General features: G+C 40.6%; 1 long non-coding RNA gene across 3 annotated transcripts in view; it reads left to right on the forward strand.

The window, feature by feature from the left end:
- Nucleotides 1-7,500, forward strand: part of LOC137616472 (uncharacterized) — a 500,855-nt gene that overhangs the window by 371,867 nt on the left and 121,488 nt on the right. Inside the window, exon 1 of one of the 3 annotated variants that reach the window (XR_011039435.1) lies at nucleotides 1-188. This exon is cut by the window's left edge and continues 146 nt beyond it. The exons of the other annotated variants lie outside the window; for them this stretch is intronic. This is a non-coding gene — a long non-coding RNA (uncharacterized lncRNA). The remainder of the gene's footprint in view (nucleotides 189-7,500) is intronic. 3 annotated transcript variants of the gene reach the window in all.

A 7,500-nucleotide genomic window follows, 5' to 3' on the forward strand; every position in this document is an offset into this window, starting at 1 on the left:
AGGCCTTTCCCTAATTCATGTATGTCGTGCAAGCAGCCGTGGTGGCCTAAGGCCGGGTTAGGCAGTACTGACCACTAACTGTGACATTGTAATATCAGTGTGAAATTTAGCACAAAGTAGAAATGCTTGTATTGTTGATATTCAGAAGGTTCAATATCGGGCAGAAACGTATATGATAGTGTGGAATTGTAAGTAAGAGACCTGCTACTTTGTTGTATCTATTCTTAAAACTTTCATACCTCAGAAAATGTATTGCTGATTATGGTTTATACTGTTCTCAATTTTGAACATCATAATGGAAGGTATTAGTGATGTCTACGTGCTTTTCTTGGGGGCGTGTCCAGTATTGTTATTACTATTATTGTTATTATTGTTGTATTTATTATTATTCTGTTACTAATCTTATTAAATATTAATAAATCACCCGGTCCTTCTCCCTTGTATAAAAGAACATATTTAATTTCTTTATATAGCAATACATAAAGATGTGTTCTCAAATAAATATTAGAATAATTTGATGACAAAATTAATATTTGCTTCCATGGTGGTATGACTTCCGTTGATCCCGCTTTGAATTATTCAAAAATCGATAGTTTTGCCAAAATAACCAAAGGAAATAATAATTTTACGATATCATTGATGTTTAAAATGATCGTGTATAATATCGACAAACTATATGACAAAGTCATAGATATAGAAATGGGCGTGACTACATTCTATAATAACCGGTCAAAGAAATATAAAACTTTCCAATTATCTGTGTTTTATAGCATAAGAATGCGCGTATATCTTATTAGATAATTTATTGATGAAATACCACGCCGTCTTTTAAAGCCCTTGTCATTTCCTAAATATTTCAGGTACTTGTAACCCCATACATCAAGTCTGTTTTCAATGATGAACGATAATTTATGTAATTACGTATACTCGTGGATACATGATCTGTTGATCAATTTTATTCCGAGCGTTTTATTGCCCGGAATGTCTGTGTGCACAGAACACTGGGTCATTTGTCAGTGCCAAGTCTCCCCTGGCAAATGCAAACCGCAAAATGCTCGATGTGTCACACAACAATGCCACCGCCTTGTGAATTATTGCGAATATGAAATATTTGCATGGTCGTTTCGCTTGGCGTCAAAGACTCGACTATTATCTGAAAACATAAAGGCCGATAGTATTATTCAACATATACCGCCTTATTATTTCGAGGCAATTGTCTTTATTGTTATTTTTTTCTATTTCGAAAGGATGGAGGATGTAGCATTTTGGATAAATTGATTCTGCAAAGCGATAGAATGTCAATATTGTCCTTCTATTATTCTTTTAAAAACTATTGAAGGCCATTTTATTTTCTTCGGGAGAAATAATTAGATATCGGCCATCTATTTCGATCGCATTTTTTTAATTTCAATAATTTTTTTTTAACTGTCTCCTTGGAAAGTTTTATGAAATCTGCATAGCCAAGTTAGTTATGCCCGTCTTTTTAATGCTGCATCTTCATAACTTATCACTCATTTTGATCTCTTAACATGTTCACTGAGTGTCAAGGGTCAGCGGCCAATCTAAGACCATTTATCCATTAGGGAAATCGTTTCATTCTCTTTTTTCTTTTTAAATTTTTCTCATCGTTTTAGGTTCTCCAAAGAATATGCAGTGTCCTCCAGCAGTCACCAGATTTATAACTAGGTGATTTAGGATGATATACGTCATATTATAATTGTTAAATGGTGCAATTTTCAATTTAACTTTCCTGTGCCTCTCTGGTACCGAACTACTACGCCCTTCCCCCACCTCTACCCCTACCTCTCTCCCACTTTTTCTCCTACCTCTCCCCCGCCTCGCCTCCTACCTCTCTCCCGCCTCTCCTTCTACCTCACCTCCTACCCCTCTCCCACCTTTGATCCTACCTCTCCTCCCATTTCTCTCCGGCCTCTCTTCCTACCTCTCTTCCGCCTTTCCTCCTACTTCTCTCCCGCCTTTCCTCTTGCCTCTCTTCCTACCTCTTATTCGCCTTTCCTCCTACCTCTCACCCACCTTTCGCCTTCTACCTCTGGCCCATTTGCCTTCTACCTCTGGCCAACCTTTCGCCTCTTACCTCTCGCCCACCTCTCGCCCACCTTTCGCCTCCTACCTCTCGCCCATCATTCGCCTCCTACCTCTCGCCCATCATTCGCCTCCTACCTCTCGCCCACCTTTCGCCTCCTACCTCTCGCCCATCATTCGCCTCCTACCTCTCGCCCACCTTTCGCCTCCTACCTCTCGCCCACCTTTCGCCTCCTACCTCTCGCCCACCTTTCGCCTTCTACCTCTGGCCCATTTGCCTTCTACCTCTGGCCCACCTTTCGCCTCCTACCTCTGGCCCACCTTTCGCCTTCTACCTCTCGCCCACCTTTCGCCTTCTACCTCTCCCCCACCTTTCGCCTTCTACCTCTCACCCACCATTCGCCTCCTACCTCTCGCCCACCTTTCGCCTCCTACCTCTCGCCCACCTTTCGCCTACTACCTCTGGCCCACCTTTCGCCTACTACCTCTGGCCCATTTGCCTTCTACCTCTGGCCCACCTTTCGCCTTCTACCTCTGGCCCACCTTTCGCCTCCTACCTCACGCCCACCTTTCGCCTCCTACCTCTCGCCCACCATTCGCCTCCTACCTCTCGCCCACCTTTCGCCTCCTACCTCTCGCCCACCTTTCGCCTACTACCTCTGGCCCATTTGCCTTCTACCTCTGGCCCACCTTTCGCCTTCTACCTCTGGCCCACCTTTCGCCTTTTACCTCTCGCCCACCTTTCGCCTCCTACCTCTCGCCCACCTTTCGCCTCCTACCTCTCGCCCACCTTTCACCTCCTACCTTTCGCCCACCTTTTGCCTCCTACCTTTCGCCTCCCACCTTTCGCCTCCTACCTCTCGCCCACCTTTCGCCTTCTACCTCTGGCCCATTTGCCTCCTACATCTGGCCCACCTTTTACCTTCTACCTCTGGCCCACCTTTCGCCTTCTACCGCTGGCCCACCTTTCGCCTCCTACCTCTCGCCTACCTTTCGCCTCCTACTTTTCGCCCACCTTTCGCCTCCTACCTCTGGCCCACCTTTCGCCTCCTACCTCTCTCCCACCTTTCGCCTCCTACCTCTCTCCCACCTTTCGCCTCCTACCCCTAGCCCACCTTTCACCTTCTACCTCTGGCCCACCTTTCGCCTCCTACCTGTCGCCCACCTTTCGCCTCCTACCTGTCGCCCACCTTTCGCCTCCTACCTCTCTCCCACCTCTATCCCGCCTATCCTCCTACCTTTCTTCCTACCTCTCTCCCACCTGTCCTCTTGCTTCTCCTACCTTTCCCCCTACTTTTTTCTCACCTTTCCTTTTACCTCTCCCACCTTTCCTCCTACTTTTTTCCCACCTTTCCTTTTACCTCTCACCTTTCCTCCTACTTTTTTCCCACCTTTCCTTTTACCTCTCACCTTTCCTCCTACTTTTTCCCACCTTTCCTTTTATCTCCTTTCCTTTTACCTCTCCCACCTTTCCTCCTACTTTTTCCCACCTTTCCTTTTACCTCTCCCACCTTTCCTCCTACTTTTTCCCACCTTTCCTCTTACCTCTCCCACCTTTCCTCCTACTTTTTTTTTTTACCTTTCCTCTTACTCCTACCACCTTTCCTCCTGCCTATCCCACCTTTCCTCCTGCCTATCCCACCTACCCTCCTACCTTTTCTCTTACTTATCTCCCACCTTTTCTCTTACCTATCTCTCACCTTTCCTCTTACATTTCTCCCACCTATCCTCCTACGGCTCTCCTACCTCTCTCCCACCTCTCATATCTTTCCTCCTACCTCTCTCCCACATGTATCCCACCTCCCATCTTTCCTCCTACCTCTCCCTACCTCTCTCCCACCTCTCCCCGTACCATTTTCCTGATCATCATTCAGTGTTCAAATAATGTAAGAATAATTGAATAACATATTAGAAACATTACGGTTGTACATAATTATCTGGATGATTATTTTGTAAAAAAAAATGTAACTCTGCTATTACCTGGATTGACTACTTTAACTATTGTAATCTACGCAACGTGTAACTTTTGAAAATGCGAAACATAATAAACAGAGGAGCAAGATTGATGGAAGGTATCCCACCCCGAGAAACGATTACCCCTATACTAATTCAAATACACTGGTTGCCTATTAAAGCCTGAATAGAGTTTAAGAATGTGAAATGACTCCAAGTTATCAGAACCGGACGTCTTAAATATCTAAGAGAATTTCTACCCATCGTGTAGCCAACAAATCATATCGACACGAGAATAGTTAGATAGTTTTAAAGTTTTTGGAGCCAAGATGTGCTGTATTTCTACTGTAGGTTCTAGAACATTCAAATATGCGGTCCCGAGACTACAGTGTATAACATGCTCCATCTTGACATCAGAGGGACTGTAGATAATACCCTCAAGAAGTTGTAGACTTTCTTGTTTTTTAAGTGCTTCTAAAATGTGAATATGACTATTAACGCGGAATAAGCTGTTGTGATACTCTTAAATACCTAGTAATGTATACGACAAACATATTTTGTAGGTTCAGTAGGGCATAGGGTTTCCATGCATGGCAGGGGAAGGTAAACAACTATTCAAGTAAATTATTATAATCATCATCATGTAGTATTTAAGACTCCATTACATAACTTTATGCCAGTTAGGAAAACACACCCCAATCTAGACCAATTTTTATCTCCACTCCAAGATATTGTCTATCAGAAGTTGCAAACATTTCGGTTATTTTGCATAGTTGGCTTTTATTTTATTCTTCACGGTGGTTTAGTTTTGGTTCAATTGTTTCCCTTCTCTCTCTCTCTCTCTCTCTCTCTCTCTCTCTCTCTCTCTCTCTCTCTCTCTCTCTCTCTCTCTCTCTTGTACGTGAAACAAGTTTTACACTTTTTTTCATCTCTAGCGTGTAACTCTTCTACACTTATAAAGAACTGGAACTTTAGAATTACTGTAAAATATTTCCATACTTTAAAAAAAAAACAAGCTTTGGTTATATAATGTACAGTTCCATACATCAGATAACATGAAAAAAAAACAATGTTTGAATTCCAGTAGGATTATAATGGACTGTAGATTCTGTACAGGACTCGAGAAAAGCTAAAAATCTGGGGGCGTGAAAAAATAAATCGATAATTGAAGGCTCGGGAAAGTGTTATTCTTCATCGTGAACGAGTCGTTTTGGTTGTGTCAAGTCGGGCAAAAACAGTAGGAACGGATATGCAGTTTGCCTTCAATTACACGAGAGAGAGAGAGAGAGAGAGAGAGAGAGAGAGAGAGAGAGAGAGAGAGAGAGAGAGAGAGAGAGAGAGAGAATGGTAGCTGATTTGTAACGATATGATAAGATTTTTATATTGATTTGGATAATGTTTTTGAAGATAGAATAGGAAGGTGTTGGAGATCGGGAAGAGGAAACTTGGCTTTAAGATTAAAGCATTTTTCGTTTGATTAGTCAGTAGTAAAAATTGGAAGTCAGATAAGATAAATCAATTCGGTAACGTTTAAGAAACTGCTAACTGAAAAGGAAAATCCTTGTCAAATTAAATTTCTGTGCTGAATTTTTTTGCGTTTAGAAGAAATTGATGTTGACGTTAAGTTATCGCGTGTTTTTTTCTTCTTCTTCTTCTTTCCTTCTCTTCTCCTTCGCTGAAAGACTCCCCGAAGAAGAACATAAATTCCCACCTAAACGACGTTCGTGTCTCTGGCCATTAAGAAACTCCGTCCCGTCCATGGCAATGTATCTTCAAACGGATCCAGGGTGTTACTTCAACCCAGGGACTTGTGGGAAGAAAATGCTTTAGTCCATTTGTAATACATTTAATCGTAAAAGTAGAACCCAGATGTTCTTGCGTGTCTTTCCTCTCTTGTATGATAGGGAAATGCTATACTTGATTGTGACAAATGAATTGTTCAAATTGTTCAGTTGGATGAGTTTTCGTTCAATTTCTCCATTAAGAAAATAATGTCATTTCGAAGAAATTCAATGTTTAAAATGATAAGTAAAATTTCTTGATTTTGCTTTGGTTGATGATGTTGATATCGAAACAACATAGCAGTATCATGTAACTTAAATTTTTTAAACAATTCTTATGTTCACTGAAACAGTACTTTAATTATTGAGGTATACAGGGAATTTGATGATAGCTTATAATAGCTTGATAGCTCACCGAATTAAAGTCAGCGGTAGGTTTGATGGCTCACTGATAGATCTGATAGCTCATCAAAGTCATACGATAGATTTGACAGTTCATTAACATCCATTAGTAGATTTTAAATCCCATTATTGCCAGAAGATAGTTCTGATAGCTCATCAGATAACAAATAATAGGTATTTATTCATGGAAATCGTATTTCATGAAGTAGCTTATAGAAATAAAGTCATAGCTTTGAATATTCGTGGATAGGTAACTGAAGTCAGATGATATCGTTTAACTGTTTATCGAAATCATGCTATAGATTTAATAACTTAGTGAAGTCAAATTGTCTTTGATGTCAGGAAATACATTTGATGGCTCACTGAAGTAAATGATAACTCAGTGAAGTCTTAAGATAACTTTGATAGCTTATTGAGGTCAAGTGATGACTCATTGAGGTCAAGTGATGGCTCATTGAGGTCAAGTGATGGCACATTGAGGTCAAATGATAGCTTAGATGGCTCATCAAGGTCAAGTAATAGCTTAAATAGCTCATTGGAGTTAAGTGATACCTTTGATAGTTTATTAAGGTCAAGTGATAGCTTTAATAGCTCATTGAGGTCAAATGATAGATTAGAGATCTCAATGAAATCAAATCATAGTTTTGATAGCACATTAAGGTCAAATAACGTGATTCATTGAAATCAAAACATAGAATTGATAGCCTATGGAGATCCGGAAAGTTTTGATGGATCATAAAGTAATTGATGTAAAGTAATTGCTCATCAGAGTAATAGCTTATTAAAACTAAGTACAGTAATAGCTTACCGAAGTTGAGTAATTCATGACTTAAATCATGCATTAATTGTTATGGCTCATTGAGTTAATGTGGTAACTGATAACTTGTTGGGGTCAAAAGATGCCTTTTTATAATTCATTGACGTCTGATGATAGCTTTGATAGCTCTGGAAGACACGTGATACCACTGATAGCGCATTGAAAGCAGATGTTAGATTTATTAACTCAAGTCATGTGATATATTTGATAGTGTATACCTTTTTTTGAGTCTGCAATGAATTATATCATGTGATGTCAATACTTTAGTAGAACTTCACATTGAAAAGTAACTGGTATTGTAGGTAATAATCATCGGTTTTATTAGATATTGTACTGTACATTACGGTATGTACTTTTTTTAAACTATTGGAATTTAGATAGACGTCTGGTTAGCAAAACAGAGAGAGAGAGAGAGAGAGAGAGAGAGAGAGAGAGAGAGAGAGAGAGAGAGAGAGAGAGAGAGAGAGAGAGAGAGAGCGGTGGTTAAAGACGAGACAACACAGG

Source organism: Palaemon carinicauda, chromosome 22, assembly GCF_036898095.1.
Source record: "Palaemon carinicauda isolate YSFRI2023 chromosome 22, ASM3689809v2, whole genome shotgun sequence".
NCBI lineage: Eukaryota > Metazoa > Arthropoda > Malacostraca > Decapoda > Palaemonidae > Palaemon > Palaemon carinicauda.